The 17,494-nt window shown below is 43.0% G+C and overlaps 1 protein-coding gene across 1 annotated transcript in view; it reads left to right on the top strand.

The window, feature by feature from the left end:
- The first annotated feature begins 442 nt into the window (after positions 1 to 442).
- The window catches only part of ccser2a (coiled-coil serine-rich protein 2a), a 67,610-nt gene continuing 50,558 nt past the window's right edge, over positions 443 to 17,494 (top strand). Inside the window, exons 1-2 of the mRNA XM_038960770.1 lie at positions 443 to 536; positions 921 to 1,060. The gene's annotated coding sequence lies outside the window, so the exon portion shown is untranslated. The remainder of the gene's footprint in view (positions 537 to 920; positions 1,061 to 17,494) is intronic.

Genomic DNA, 17,494 nt, shown 5'->3' with positions numbered 1-17,494 from the left:
CTTCAAATGGACAATTCTGTAAACTGTTTTGTTCAAATTTTACATTCACACAATACCTGTTAGCAAAGGTGTCAGCTAGAGATCATGTGCAGGAGCTTGCAGGGATTTGTAGTTTTGCATGTCTACTTTGATATCAATTAGCATTTTCAAATCTGAGAGTAAATAGAGCTGAGTATATTGATAAAAGTAATCTTGTCCAAGAGAGAAGTACATGGTTATCAAAACGTCATGCCATGGTAAGCCTACACGAAACACAGACATTATTTTAAGTGTTTCTGAAATATCTTATGGGAAAAATTAAAGATGGAAAAACGATTGGAACCATTTCCCTGTTTGACTGCTAGGTTTTATGGGTATTATGACACCTCCGCCGCGGGACTCTATTGAGGTCCAGGTGACGTCTGAACGCTCCGCCCATCGAGTAGAAGAGGATGCTGGAATGATAAAGCATCATGCATCTAATCTCCTTTGAGAATTCCGCTGAACTGTTTTCTGATGGACGTTTGAATTATTTGACGGCACGGACACGTGGATATGTATGATTGTTGCTTCTGAACATCATTCGACGTTATCATTACATTGTATCGGTGTTGACAAGATAATGCTGTAGTTTGCGTTTGTCATGACTAAAGTGCAACTAACCTCGTCCCCAGGCTATTGCGCCAAAAAGCGGAAGTGTCTGGGGACGAGATTATAGCGAAACCTGGGGTTATTTCCAAGGTTCTTTACATTAGGCATATTTCAATAATTGAATTGTAACCACATTTCAACGTCAAGACTCAAGATAATGTTTTCTTGAACAACAAGAATAGTTTAGAAGGCTTTAGTGAGAAAATGCGGTTTAATTCTCTTTCTGCCATTTTTTGTTGTTGCGTTTTCCACTTATTGTTCAAATTCTAAAGAAAACTGTTCTTACATAGAGAAACAAACTTGGCGATGGTGATACCAAGAGGATAACTTCAACTTCAGGACAGCCACTGCCTTCATCTGACACTTGCCTTCCTTGGACCGTGGACCCTAGTAAACCTGACTGAATAACTTCATAATTCTGTTCTTCCAGGTAGGAGTCCATTTTACTTAAAAAAAAAGTTTATCACTATACTAATTCAAAATGTACCATTTGTCTACTACTCTGTAGTACTTTTCTGATAACCACAATAACATGTAAATAACAGAAGTCATTACTCAGGGTAATCATTTGAGTCCTTCTGTAGAAGAGTAAGGAATATAAAGTACAATACATGGATTACTTGTAAATTAATTTATGTAATATTTTCTAGAATGGGCATAGAATCAGAACTTGACTCATTGCAATGGCTCAAATGGTTGTTCTCTGTCTCATCACTGTTGTGTTTAGTCACTGGTATATTTAAGCAATAAGCATGAGGGGGTACAGGTATATGGCCAATATACCATGGCTAAGGGCTGTTCTTATGCACGCAACACAAAGTGCCTGGATACAGCCCTTAGCCGTGGTATATTGGCCGTATACCATAAACCCCATAGGTGCCTTATTGCTCTTATAAACTGGTTGCTAATGTAATTAGAACAGTACAAATATGTTTTGTCATACTTGTGGTATATACCACGACTTTCAGCTAATTAGCATTCATTGCTCAAACCACCCAGTTTATTATTAGGCAATAAGGCCAGAGGAGGTGTGGTATATGGCCAGTATACCACGGCTAAGGGCTGTTCTTAAGTATGACGCAACGTGGAGTGCCTGGATACAGCCCTTAGCCATGCATGGTATATTAGCCATATATCACAAACCCCCAAGGTGCCTTATTGCTATTATAAACTGGTTAACAACATAATTAGAGTAGTAAAAATAAATGTTTGGTCATACTCGTGGTATACAGTCTGATATACCACAGCTGTCAGCCAATCAGCATTCAGGGCTCGAACCACCCAGTATATAATTAGAGGTAGTCTTCTGGGTCGTGCCATGATTCATAACTCATGTCAACCTAGTGTGCTCTCTCATCCATCCAGAGGTGGGCCATTCTAAATTAAAAATAATTCCACCTATAGGCTAAATGTAAAGACCAGATTAAATTAAGAATAGTCCGATGGGTGAGAATATTATCAAGTGCTTGTCAAATTGTGAATGAGAGACTGATAAAATTGCGCCGTAGAAGAAGGCAGATGTTTTACGTGTCCCCAACCGATTGTGTTTTTTTATTCGTTTATTTGGGATGTTTGTAACTTATTTTTTTACTTATTTTGTACATAATGTTGCCGCTACTGTCTCTTATGACCGAAAATAACTAATGGACATCAGGACTGCGATTACTCACCATGGACTGGCAGAATCCTTTTTTTCCTTTAACGAGTCTGACGAGCCCGACGCGAATGATATACTACTTTCTCGGCAACAGGCCCAGAGGGCAGGCTGCCTTCTGAGAATTCGTAGGCGATCGAATAAACCCCCACTTCCTTCCATTCTGCTGGCAAACGTGCAATCTTTGGAGAATAAAATCGATGACCTATGCGGAAGATTAAACTACCAACGGGACATTCAAAACTGTAATATCTTATGCTTCACAGAGTCATGGCTGAACAGCTACACTATCAACATACAGCTGGCTGGTTGTACGCTGTACCTGCAGGATAGAACAGCGGCGTCTGATAAGACAAGAGGCGGCGGACTATGTATTTTTGTAAATAACAACTGGTGCACAATATCTAAGGAAGTCTCGAGCTATTGCTCGCCTGAGGTAGAGTATCTCATGATAAACTGTAGACCACACTATCTACCTAGAGAGTTTTCATCTGTATTTTTCGTAGCTGTTTACATACCACCACAGTCAGAGGCTGGCACTAACACAGCACTGAATGAGCTGTATTCCGCCATAAGCAAACAAGATGACGCTCACCCAGAGGCGGCGCTCCCTCCAGTTGGCAAATCTGACCATAATTCTATCCTCCTGATTCCTGCTTACAAGCAAAAATTTAAGCAGGAAGCACCAGTGACTAGATCAATAAAAAAGTGGTCGGATGAAGCAGATGCTAAGCTACAGGACGGTTTTGCTTGCACAGACTGGAATATGTTCTGGGATTCCTCCGATGGCATTGAGGGGTACACCACATCAGTCATTGGCTTCATCAATAAGTGCATTGATGATGTTGTCGCCACAGCGACCATACGTACATACCCCAACCAGAAGCCATGGATTACAGGCAACATCCACACTGAGCTAAAGGCTAAAGCTGCAGCTTTCAAGGAGCAGGACTCGTACCCGGAATCTTATAAGAAATCCCACTATGCCCTCCGACGAACCATCAAACAGGCAAAGTGTCAATAAAGGACTAAGATCGAATCGTACTACACCGACTCTGATGCTCGTCGGATGTGGCAGGGCTTGCAAACCATGACAGACTATGAGGGGAAGCACAGCCGAGAGCTGCCCAGTGACACAAGCCTACCAGACGAGCTAAACTACTATGCTCGCTTCGAGGCAAATGGCACTGACACATGCATGAGAGCACCAGCTGTTCCGGAAGACTGTGTGATCATGCTCTCCGCAGCCAATGTGAGTAAGACCTTTAAAGAGGTCAGCATTCACAAGGATTACCAGGACGTGTACTGCGAGCATGAGCTGACCAACTGGCAAGTGACACTGACATTTTCAACCTCTCCCTGTCCTGTAATACCAACGTTTTAATCAGACCACCATAGTGCCTGTGCCCAAGAACACTAAGGTAACCTGCCTAATTGACTACTGACCCATAGCACTCACATCTGTAGCCATGAAGTGCTTTGAAAGGCTGGTCATGGCTCACATCACACCATTATCCCAGTAACCCTAGACCCACTCCAATTTGCATACCGCCCCAACAGATCCACAGATGCAATCTCTATTGCATTCCACACTGCCCTTTCCCACCTGGACTAAAGGAACACCTATGTGAGAATGTTATTCATTGACTACAGCTCAGCGTTAAACACCATAGTGCCCTCAAGCTCATCACTAAGCTAAGGACCCTGGGACTAAACACCTCCCTCTGCAACTGGATTCAGGACTTCCTGACGGGCTGCCCCCAGGTGGTAAGGGTAGGTAACAACACATCCGCCACACTGATCCTCAACACTGGAGCTCCTCAGGGGTGCGTGCTCAGTCCCGTCCTGTGCTCCCTGTTCACTCATGACTGCATGGCCAGGCACGAATCCAATACCATCATTAAGTTTGCCGATGACACAACAGTGGTAGTCCTGATCACAGACAACGATGAGACAGGCTATAGGCAGGAGGTCAGAGACTTGACCGTGTGGTGCCAGGACAACAACCTCTCCCACAATGTGATCAAGACAAAGGAAATGATTGTGGACTACAGGACGGTGCTGCATTGGAGCAGGTTGAGAGCTTCAAGTTCCTTGGTGTCCACATCACCAACAAACTAACATGGTCCAAGTACACCAAGACAGTCATGAAGAGGGCACGACAAAACCTATTCCCCCTCAGGAGACTGAAAAGATTTGGCATGGGTCCTCAGAAACTTTTGAGGATCTATAGCTGCACCATCGAGAGCATCCTGACTGGTTGCATCACTGCCTGGTATGGCAACTGCTCGGCCTCCGACCGCAAGGTGCTACAGAGGGTAGTGCGAACGGCTCAGTACATCACTGGGGCCAATCTTTCTGCCATCCAGGACCTCTATACCAGGCGGTGTCAGAGGAAGGCCCCTGAAAAATGTCAAAGCCTCCAGCCACCCTAGTCATAGACTGTTCTCTCTGTTACCGCACGGCAAGCGGTACCGGAGCATCAAGTCTAGGTCAAGAGGCTTCTAAACAGCTTCTATCCCCCCAAGTCATAAGACTCCTGAACACCTAATCAAATGGCTACCCAGACTATTTGCATTGCCCCCCCCCCCCCCCCCCCCCCCTCTTTTACACCGCTGCTACGCTCTGTTGTTATCATCAATGCATAGTCACTTTAATAACTCTACCTACGTGTACATATTACCTCAACTAACCGGTGCCCCCGCACATTGACTCTGTACCGGTACCCCCCTGTATATAGTCTCGCTATTGTTATTTTACTGCTGTACTTTAATTACTTGTTACTTTTATTTTTTATACTTATCTGTATTTTTTTAAACTGCACTGTTGTTTATGGGCTCGTAAGTAAGCATTTCACTGTAAAGTCTACACCTGTTGTATTCGGCGCATGTGACTAATACAATTTGATTTGATGAAGTCTGTGCAGCGGTGGTGGTCGGTGCCTTTTAAGATTATTTTCTTTATGAGCATGGCCTTATTTCTATCACAGCGTATTGGATGACTGTCATTCATATTCCATTCACCCCTCTCAATGTAACATCAATAGGTTTAGGCTCTTACATGCTCCTCAAATTTTCCCTGTACCCATCATGAGGTTGCTACAACCTAGCCTATTAATGAAAGTTTACAATGTAGGTGCAAAGGTCAAGAGAATTTTGAGTTATCAAGGTGACAGACAGTGACATGTTCAATACTGCCTTGCACACGCTTGCCTGCATCTAGCTAATCTAGGACGTAATCATTAGTCCAACAGTTGCAAATGAGAGTTTCTATTAGACAAATTCAGGTATGTTTATCCCTTTTTCACTCCGGTTGCTTCCGTTTAAGAAATGTTTTTCGTTGATCACACATAAACAGTTCACTTTCATAGCAGCCACATAAAAACAGCACAATCACTTTCCTCATTGTTTATATAATTCCTTCTCACAACTATCTACACATTCTCCTCCTTTCACCTTTTCCCTTCGCATGTGGACTTCAGTGCACAACAAATCCGCTATCTTTGACCAGGCGAAAAAACAACTTTCCAAGCCAAACCTTCATATCATGACCGCTAAGAGCTACACACAGCCTACATAGTTGTCACATCATAGTCAACTAGAACTACTAGAACTAATGTGTTAGTAAACCCGCTACAATCATGCAGTACAGTGTACAGTAAGAAACAGTTTTTCAGTTACACCTGCGGGCCCCTTGGCAATACATTTATAAAACCAAAAGCTTACCTTGACTTGGAAGAGTTCCAGTGTTGGATAGCCATAGCCAGCTAGCTAACATAGCATTACTCTCTGTTTGAGTTGGGTGTTTGAGTAGGCTAAACTTGCTAGCTGCCAAAGAAATTTAGCAGTTACACTGGTGGGACCCAGTGGCAATACATTTATAAAACCAAAAGCTTACCTTGACTTGGAAGAGTTCCAGTGTTGGATAGCCACAGCCAGCTAGCTAACATAGTATCCCTCTCTGTTTGAGCTGGGTGTTTGAGTAGACTAAACTAGCTAGCTGAATTGGCTAGCTAAGTGAAAGTACAAATAAATAAAAATAATACATCCAAATATAGCTCTTTCTCTCTTGCTTCTCCTTAATTTAGGAAGAAGTCAATTTGTTCAAACTTATTATTATTATTTTTTATATATTTTTTACATTTTACCCCCTTTTCTCCCCAATTTTCGTGGTATCCAATCGCTAGTAATTACTATCTTGTCTCATCGCTACAACTCCCGTACGGGCTCGGGAGAGACGAAGGTCGAAAGCCATGCGTCCTCTGAAGCACAACCCAACCAAGCCGCACTGCTTCTTAACACAGCGCGCCTCCAACCCGGAAGCCAGCCGCACCAATGTGTCGGAGGTAACACCGTGCACCTGGCCCCCTTGGTTAGCGCGCACTGCGCCCGGCCCGCCACAGGAGTCGCTGGAGCGCGATGAGACAAGGATATCCCTACCGGCCAAACCCTCCCTAACCCGGACGACGCTGGGCCAATTGTGCGTCGCCCCACGGACCTCCCGGTCGCGGCCGGCTGCGACAGAGCCTGGGCGCGAACCCAGAGACTCTGGTGGCGCAGCTAGCGCTGCGATGCAGTGCCCTAGACCACTGCGCCACCCGGGAGGCCCTTGTTCAAACTTTTTAACTACTGTATTTCTCTCTTTTTAAATCAACAACTCACCACAGTTTATGCACTGCAGTGCTAGCCAGCTGTAGCTTATGGTTTAAGACCTAGATTAATTTTCTGATCCTTTGATTGGATGGACGACATGTCAATTCATGCTGCAAGAGCTCTGATAGGTTGAAGTCCTCCAGAAGTTGACATAATTACTGTGTAAGTCTATGGAAGGGGTTGAGAACCATGAGTCTCCTAGATTTTGTATAGAAGTCAATGTACCCAGAGGAGGACAGAAGCTAGCTGTCATCCGACTACACCATGGTGCTACCCTACAGAGTGCTACTGAGGCTACTTGTAATGAGGTGCGTACTGGCGGCAGAGAAGTCAGGCGCAAGAGAGCGAAAACTGATTTACAACAGTGTTGTTTAATAAACGTAAACCACCGTCAACAGAACAATACATGAAATGGGTCAAACAAAACCCGGTAATCACCAGCATACTGTGCACAAGCACTACAAGAAACAATTACGGACAACGACATGGGGGGGGAACAGAGGGTTAAATACACAACATGTAATTGATGGAATTGGAACCAGGTGTGATGGAAGACAAGACAAAACCAATGGAAAATGAAAAGTGGATCGAACAAGGAGAGGGACCAACTTCGGCGGAAGTCGTGACGCTACTGTAGACCTTCATTGCAAAACAGTGTGTTGTAAAAAATGATTTGATTACTTGAATATATTTAGTATAGTTTTATCTAAAAATAATAACTTTTTTAATGTTTAACTTTTTATTTTTATGAATTTCACTAAGAAGTCCTCCCCTTACTCCTCCGAGGAGCCTCCACTGGTGTTCAGGCTGCACAAGAAACAGAGCAGAGCTCATGTCTTTCATGCAACTTTTTTCAAATCATCACTCGTCGCATTATGCAGCCAGTGGGTTAACTGCCTTGTTCAGGGGCGGAACAACAGATTTTTACCTTGTCAGCTCGGGGATTCGATCTAGCAACCTTTTTGTTACTGGCCCAACGCCGCCCCAAGTTGCATAAATAACTTGTTGTGGTAATTTCCTGTATTACTATGTGATGAGAGAGCAAACCACACACAAGTCAGAGTTATATTATAACGTCCATCTTTAAGTATATGAGCTTCACCATAGCCCTTTTGACCCTCAGATTAATTCTCTGAGAGTCCCTACAAAACAATTCTTAGTATCATTTATAGCCAAGACACACCCCTCTCAACTCACATGACGAAACACAGATCTTAGGAACAGTTCACAAAGAACCTTTTACTTGAAAGAGGAGTATCCCATAATTTATAGCATTAGCTATAAATTATTGTTCAGTTTGGTCTCTTTAACCGAGGTTCTAATCTCGTTCTTGGTACCACTTAGGACCAAAACATTACCTCATCCAATGGCATATATCAATTGTCAATTCTAGATACACCCATCTCAAATACACCCCCTCCTGGACAAGCTCAGAAAGGGGAGTGATTCTCTAGGTCATATACCATGAAAGATAAGTTCAACAGTATGAGAGGGGTAATACAATGATTCCAGACACTTCCATACTCCTCCCCCCAATGGGAAAAGAAGGGAGTGACTAGCGTACAGACATAGTGGAGCCCTTCTCCCTTTCTGATATTCTGCATAGTATGAAAGTAAATAAAATATCTTATTTATCTATGTTACCTAACTAATTCTGATTCAGCTACGACAAACTCTAAATTAAGCATATAGCAGCATCTGTTTCTCTGTTAACTGCTCAACACAGAATAGCCTCATGTGCGCATTCCCTCAAATCATTTGTGGAAAATATACTTTCTATTTTATTTGGCTATGTTCAATTCTATTATTCATACTATAAAATAATATAAAATAATGCCACAGAATTCTAAGCAAATCTTGTCAGCTAAATTAAATAGTGTAGCCCACAGCCATATGGCGTAGCCAGATCAGGGCCTAACATAAGGACAACTCAAAATATGCTATTCTGTTCTTCTGAAATAGGCTACATTTTCTTCATATCATGTTTCTTTAGACCTAAAATAAATCATGGATTTATTGTGATGGTGTAGGCTTTTTAAAAAACGTTTTAAAATGTAGATGTTCCAACGGTGTGCTTCTGTGGCTTGTAGGCTATGTGTGGAAGCCAGGAGATGCTAAACGTGTTTATGTTAATTAACGATCAATTACCGTGAGACCGGTAGTTATTTGCATGGCAATCACCGGCTGACAAAATGTCATGACCGCTACAGCCTTAGTGGCGGAAAAACTATTCTGGGTCCAATAGATTTTCCTGATCTGGTAACCTACCCAGGTAAAACCCTGGATCTTATATGGTATGACATGATTAATCTGTTGTAAAAAGGTTTAATATGGGCTATGATGGGACCAAAGTTTTTAGAATCAGGTCACATGGTTTAGAAAAACTCCACACCTTGGGGAATATAAAAAAACCTGTCAAACTGCAGCAGCCTTGTACTTGTACATATGAATTATATTTTAAAGAACAGGGTTTTCTATACACAGAGAAAGCATCATGATTGGACAATAAAACTCACAGGGCTGAGCTTGCTTCATCCAGGTTGACATTGTGTAGTTCTGCCCTGTGCAACTGTAGGCCTAATAAAACATTTACTCAATCTATGTCAGCTATTGTGATTATTGATTAATTCCAGGTAAGCATTTTGGATTGAAAAAGTCTAGGTTGCCTAGTCAGCCCATGTTTGAATATAAACCAAATTTGATCCCATTCACATTTTCTCACAATCAAATGGACTATAAATACACAGCGTTACCGCTTCGTTTACCCTGGCTAGAGGGACAGGGCGCATACTGTAGTAGGCTAGACTATGCAGCTGATGTTGATAGTAGCCTACAGTTGATCAGACTGAAAAATAGTCTCATTTCCATGCCATACTTCAGATCTCTAGTGTTAGATGTATGAAGTTTTTGCTTGTGTCTGTCGGGAGTGATGTGTTATCACGCTTGCTAAATAAATACTGGAGGATAGTGAAGAGCACGCCTTGAGCTTTGTGCTTTGTGCCCGGCCTGCACAACCGATTTCTGTGAATCTGATTGGCCACGACTTGCAAAGAACCTCAAGCAACACTCTGATGTGAAGGACAGATGAAATTGTGTCTGAGTTGACAAATCATGAGGCAAATCAGTCTAAAAAAACAACTATTTTAATGTTTGCGTCAATATATTTTGTTAAACTAAATCAATAGTGGTGTGGCGCTGCCACACATAATTGAAAAATGCTGTGGTAAATGCCGCCTCCCCACACGTTTTCCGACGGCTCTGCATCTGTCAACCGATCATCCTAACTAAGGCCAATAGTACAAACGCTCTCTTTCCCTACTGCTCTCCAGCCATGCAGAAGACAAACTGTTATAACCCTGGGGATGTTACTGTACCGTGAATGTTTATGTTATGCTTAGACATTTATGTAATCGTGGTATAAAATAACCATGGGAATTATGTAACTGTTCATTGACGTATTATTATTCATATTTTTTGTTCACATTTGTACTAGAGGGCACTTAATGTGACGCTCCAGATCTTTTGTATAATTTCAGCCAGTAGTTATGGAAGTTGTGCTCACAAGCCAAAACGGGTCCCAGTTTGTGTACTATGTCATCCATTTCATATGATCTCATACGTCCTCAAAAAAACAACTATACATACAGTTCCTTCGGAGAGTATTCAGACCCTTTGACTTTTCCCACATTTTGTTATGTTACAGCCTTATTCTAAAATTGATTAATAAAAACAATTCCTCAGCAATCTACACACAAATACCCCCATCCTCTGAGACAGGATTATGTCGAGGCACAGATCTGGGGAAGGGTATAAAAACATTTTTGCAGCATTGAAGGTCCCCATGAACACAGTGGCCTCCATCATTCTTAAATGGAAGAAGTTTGGAACTGCCAAGACTCTTCCTAGAGCTGGCCACTTGGCCAAACTGAGCAATCGGGGGAGAAGGGCCTTGGTCAGGGAGGTGACCAAGAACCCGATGGTCACTCTGACAGAGCTCTAGAGTTCCTCTGTGGAGATGGGAGAACCTTGCAGAAGGATAACCATCTCTGCAGCACTCCACCAATCAGGCCTTTATGGTAGTGGCCATAAAGGTACCTAAAGACTCTCAGACCATGAGAAACCAGATTCTCTGGTCTGATGAAACAAAGGTTGAACTCTTTGACCTGAATGCCAAGTGTCACGTCTGGAGGAAACCTGGCACCATCCCTACGGTAAAGCATGGTGGTGGCAGCTTCATGCTGTGGGGATGTTTTTCAGCCGCAGGGACTGGGAGACTAGTCAGGATCGAGGGAAAGATGAATGGAGCAAAGTACAGAGAGATCCTTTATGAAAACCTGTTCCAGAGCACTCAGGACCTCAGACTGGGGTGAAGGTTCACCTTCCCAAAGGACAACGACCCTAACCACACTGCCAAGACAACGCAGGAGTGGCTTCGGGACAAGTCTCTGAATGTCCTTGAGTGGCCCAGCCAGAACCCGGACTTGAACCCGATCAAACATCTCTGGAGGAACCTGAAATTAGCTGTGCAGCAACGCTCCCCATCCAACCTGACAGAGATTGAGAGGATCTGCAGAGAAGAATGGGAGAAACTCCCCAAATACAGGTGTGCCAAGCTTGTAGCGTCATACCAAAGAAGACTCGATGTTTTAAACGCTGCCTAAAGTGCTTCAACAAAGTACTGAGTATAGGGGTCTGAATACTTATGTAAATGTTATATTTCCGTTTTTTATTTATAATATATTAGCGGACATTTTTAAAAACCAGTTTTTGCTTTGTCATAATGGGGTATTGTGTGTAGATCGAGGGAACATTTTTAAAATTTAATCAACGTTAGAATAAGGCTGTAACGTAACAAAATGTCAAGTGGTCTGAATACTTTCCGAAGGCACGGCAAATATATAACTTTCCGAAGGCACTGCATAACCTATGTTATGAATCTAATTCGTACAATATGTTACACATTTGTTATGCTTAAGTTCCCTGACTGCATCTTTTAATACACATGATTTCGATACATAATCCACCAAGACCAGTTATTGTCAATCAATGACATCTGATACTGTCTGCCAAGTGAAATAGATAACCCAGACAGCGCTAAGCTCTCTGTACCATCACCCCAAATGTACAAAACAAGTGGAATTCCTCTGACTGGGATTGTATTCATTGCCAGTTTTGACACTCCATAGTGTAAGTGAGCTGGACATTCCTTGGTGCTCTGATGGAGGCGTTCTCCTCCACTTCCACATATCTCTGTGTGTGTTCCCCTGGCACCTGTCTGTGTAGGTCCCAGCCTGCTGCGTTGGCTAGTTTGTGTTTACGACCACACTACCCCACAACAGCTGAATGTCTCCACAGAGGTTCTGCCCACGGAGGACCTCCACAACTCGTAGTATCAGGGTATACTCGGGTCGTGTGTATGTCTGTATATATGTGCGTGTATTTCTAATACACACAATCTGTCATGGCCGGTGTGTGAAAGCAGCACAAACCAGTCATACCCAGCAATGGCGGTGGCCCTGAAAAACTGTCTAGTTGAGCAGATAAGATGTCATTACTAGACCACACCAGCATAAAGGTTGCATGTTTAGTCAAGGCACTGTGTCACTGAGAGTCAAGAGTTTACTTGTATCTCAAGGACTTGAATTTACAACTAACCTGCTATTTTTAAGGTGAGTGAGCATTGAACAACTGAGTATTTAACAGCTTGGTTTAAACTCAACACCTTTATTGCCAGAGTGGCCTGGCAGTGTAATCTCATGTCTGTTGTTTTTAATTGTATTGTGGTTTAGCAATGTGTTATAACATTACTATAATAATTGAATGTCTGACCCCAGAGAGGATTTGGGTAGTAGTGCTCAATAGAAGACTGTGTGTCTAACAGTAGAACATGAATGCCAGAGTGGCCCACAAACCCCACTCTGAAAAGTTTCAGTAGAGCTGGTTGTAATGTGGGCTTGATGTGACTTTGACGGTAGTCTGATCTGTTTCTCCGTCTCCACAGTCTCACGATGGGGCCTATCATTACAGCTATATTTAGCCCAGCTTATCGCTGCTATCTGACAGAGCTATGTGTTTCACGGTCCGGTGGAAGGTGTGCGTGGCACTGTTTTTAGTCTCTCATTGTCAATAAAGCAACATCGAATCCCATATCCTTTTCACCTAAATTAGTAATAAACAGACTCTCAGAATGTGATTGGACTTTGCACTAGCCAAAAGCAACACTGTGACATGCATGTGAAGGGACTGTGTGTACACAGGTGTGATGGGTAAGATTATGGATCTTTGTTTGATTGGGAGTGTTTTGAATCATAGGATATTTATGAGCCTCGTTGCACTGAAGTAGATTAATAATGTGCAGGGGTTGCTAATACTGGCAGACAGGTGTGTTGTATCAATGTGTATACTAAGGCTAGACAAGGCATCAGCATGATGTGTCCCACCTCAAGTCTGATTTGTGCTGACTGCCATCTTGGCTCTGTGTTTGGATGACAAGCAGCATATGTGCTGTTTCCAGTGTCTTAGTAATGCCCTCCAGCTCCCAGCAGCAGCTGGCAGCTCCCTTGAGACCTTCCTATACGAGGCCCCAGAGGCCCCCTCCATTAGGCCTCCATGTTGTTTCATTCAATAATACCCCCCCCCCCCTCCTTGTCATGTGATACTAGTTTCAGCATAGGTTCTGCTCTTTGCCCCCAGGGCTAGGGCTCGGACCAATAAGTGCTGCTTATGGACTGCTGCTGCACTCTGAACTGGTGCTTTTATAGAAAGTGTACATGGGTGTTTGCATGTCTGTGTGTGAACAATGCCCTATATGCAAGAGCTTTAGTATGCTGGCTTTGGATTTCTGCACTCTAAACTGCTGAGTTATTCCAATTCCAAGCATCACCATGTCTAATGTAGTCTGTTGCTCTCTTAAAAAAGCTCTTATACATTTAAAATAGCCGTCCAATATGCAGGCTAATGTGACGCTAAACTGCCACGAGGGTGTTTTCCTGAACATATAACCCGCGAGGATGACATTCAGCGTCCTCTCTTTTGAATTGGTTTCTTCTTGTGTCAAATATTGGAGTAAATCCATTCCACTATTTTTCATTTTGTTATTCAACATTGCCATAAACATTCCACCTACTGCAAGCTGTTATTCTTCCCAAAGAGTTTGCTTAGGATATGCCAAGCACTCACTGTCAGATGGGATCTCTCTTCCCACCTACCACTACATAGCCTCTCTAACAACCTGATTGTGGTCTTGGTAACACTTTGATATCACTTATTTATGAGATGGTGACATTTGAAACCAGTGCTCTCCTGTTCAATACACAGCCCAATAGCATGCCCCTCCTACTGGCTAAAGACATGGAAATGAGATGGAGCTAATAAAAGACTACTATTTTAAACACATTGTGGACTAAGAAGCTATAGGGTGTGTATTGAATCCAACTACATTAGCATTGATCTACATCACTCTCATACCCCCCATTATGATTGGCTAGCATCCATCATATGACTCATAAGCAGTCATGGTTGTCTGATCTTGTTACATATGTCAAATGAGATATGAGAGGAGTGTCGTATCACTTTACAGCAAAGGGAGGGTTGTGAGTGATGCCATTGTTGGTATCAGTGGATTGTGGCTGAGGACTGCAATTGAAGTGATTGAACTTGTGGCATGTCTGTTTTGAGCATCTGTTTTGAGTCTGCCAGTCTGTCTGTGTCATGTGAGGAGAACCCTAAACATGTCAATGAAATTACGCTGAGCTTTCACCTCAGTGACTGTCAGTGCAGTGTTATTGGTCTGTTAGTCTGACCTCTACTGAGTTAGCAGGTAGGGAAAGTAGTAAAGTACAATAGTTGGTGCGCTTTAGTGGTTATACAGATGTCACATAGGGTACAGGGCGGGGGCCTATGCATATATGTAAACAACAGCTGGTGCACGATATCTAAGGAAGTCTCAAGGTTTTGCTCGCCTGAGGTAGTGTGGTCTACATCTTATCATGAGATACTCTATCTACCTAGAGAGTTTATCTGTATTTTACTGTAGCTGTTTACATACCACCACAGATTGATGCTGGCACTAAAACCACACTCAATGAGCTGTATACTGCCATAAGCAAACAGGAAAATGCTCATCCAGAGGTGGTGCTCCTAGTGGCCGGGGACTTTAATGCAGGGAAACTTAAATCAGTTTTACCTCCTATCAGCATGTTAAATGTGCAACCAGAGGGAAAGAAACTCTAGACCACCTTTACTCCACACACAGAGATGCGTACAATGCTTTCCATCACCCTCCAATTGGCAAATCTGACCATAATTCTATCCTCCTGATTCTTGCTTACAAGCAAAAATTAAAGCAGGAAGCACCAGTGATTCGGTCTATAAAAAAGTGGTCAGATGAAGCAGATGATAAACTACTGGACTGTTTTACTAGCACAGATTGGAATGTGTTCTGGGATTCCTCTGATGGCATTGAGGAGTACACCACGTCAGTGACTAGTTTTATCAGTGCATCGAGGATGTCATCCCCACAGTGACTGTACGTACATACCCCAACCAGAAGCCATGGATTACAGGCAACATCCGCACTGAGCTAAATGGTAGAGCTGCCGCTTTCAAGGAGTGGGACAATACACACAAATCCCCCAAAATATAAAGAAAGGAATTAAGAAATATAGAAATATTAGAACGAGCAATGTCAGAGTCCGGATTATAAATATATATTTATATAATGGTGTATATTTACATTATAGGCAGTAAATTAATAGAAAGATGTGTACAGCAGTAGTTATTATATAGGATACTCTAAAATACATAAAACATTATGTAAACATTATTAAAGTGATCAGTGTTCAGTGACTATGTACATAGGGCAACATTCTCTAAGGAACAGGGTTGAGTACTGGGTGGTAGCCGGCTAGTAACATTGACTAAAGTTCAGGGCAGGGTACTGGGTGGAGGATGACTAGTGGTGACTGTTTTAACAGTCTGATGGCCAGGAGATAGAAGCTGTCTTATCAGTCTTTCGGTCCCAGCTTTGATGGACCTGTACTGTCTCTGCCTGCTAGATGGTATTGGGGTGAACAGGCCGTGGGTCGGGTGGCTGAGATCCTTCTTCACCACACTGTCTGTGTGGATAACCATTTCAGGTTGTCAGTGATGGGCACGTCGAGAAACTTGAAGCTTTTCACCCGCTCCACTGCGGTCCCTGTCGATGTGGATGGGCGAGTGCTCTCTATGCTGTCTACGATCAGCTCCTTAAGTTTGTTGACACTGAGGGAGAGGTTATTTTCCTGGGATCACTCTGCCAGGGCCCTCACCTCCTCTCTGTAGGCTCTCTCATTGTTGTTGGTAATCAGGCCTACCACAGTTGTGTCATCTGCAAACTTAATGATTGAGTTGGAGATGTGCATGGCCACGCAGTCATGGGTAAACTGCGAGTTTAGGAGGGGGTTGAGCATGCACCCTTGTGTGGCCCCCGTGTTGAGGATCAGTGTAGTGGAGCTGTTGTTGCCTACCTTCACCACCTGGGGACACCCGTCAGAAAGTCCAGGATCCAGTTGCGCAGGGCGGGGTTCAGACCCAGGGCCGCGAGATTAGTGATGAGCTTGGAAGGCACTATGTTGAAGGTTGAGCTGTAGTTGATGAACAACATATATATATATATATATATTTATACACTACTTTGGGGTCACTTGGGGTCACTTACAAATTTCCTTGTTTTTGAAAGAAAAACATTTGGTCCATTAAAATAACATCAAATATATCAGAAATACAGTGTAGATATTGTTAATGTTGTAAATGACTATTGTAGCTGGAAATTGCAGATTTTTTATGGAATATCTACATAGGCGCACAGAGGCCCATTATCAGCAACCATCACTCCTGTGTTCCAATGGCACGTTAGGTAATCTAATCCAAGTTTATCATTTTTAAAGGCTAATTGATCATTAGAAAACCCTTTTGCAATTGTTAGCACAGCTGAAAACTGTTGTCCTGATGTAAAGACGCAATAAAACTGTCCTTTTTAGACTAGTTGAGTATCTGGAGCATCTGCATTTGTGGCTTCGATTACAGGCCTTCACAGAACAGCGCAAACTGGCTCTAACCAGAATAGAAAGAGGATTGGTAGGCCCCCGTGCACAACTGAGCAAGAGGACAAGTACATTAGAGTGTCTAGTTTGAGAAACAGATGCCTCACAAGTCCTCAACTGGCAGCTTCATTAAATAGTACCCGCAAAACACCAGTCTCAACATCAACAGTGAAGAGGCGACTCCGGGATGCTGGCCTTCTAGGCAGAGTTGCAAAGAAAAAGCCATCTCAGACTGGCCAATAAAAAGCAAAGATGAAGATGGGCAAAAGAACACAGACACTGGACAGAGGAACTCGCAAATATCTTTGTTCCAAGAGTTCAGTTTGTGCGCAGAGTATTCTGTTGAGCCAGACTCTAGCATATTGCATAGAGCTGAAATTCTACCCTTACCATTACAATGGGTTGAGATCATATTTTCTAAAGTGGACAGAAGGGGTTCTGTTAGGTTTTGGGCAGCCACGAGGAAGCTCCTTAGC

Source organism: Salvelinus namaycush, chromosome 22 (genome assembly GCF_016432855.1).
Source record: "Salvelinus namaycush isolate Seneca chromosome 22, SaNama_1.0, whole genome shotgun sequence".
NCBI classification, from domain to species: domain Eukaryota; kingdom Metazoa; phylum Chordata; class Actinopteri; order Salmoniformes; family Salmonidae; genus Salvelinus; species Salvelinus namaycush.
The sequence above is the reverse complement of the archived record's forward strand: the minus strand, read 5'-3'. Positions and strand labels throughout refer to the sequence as shown.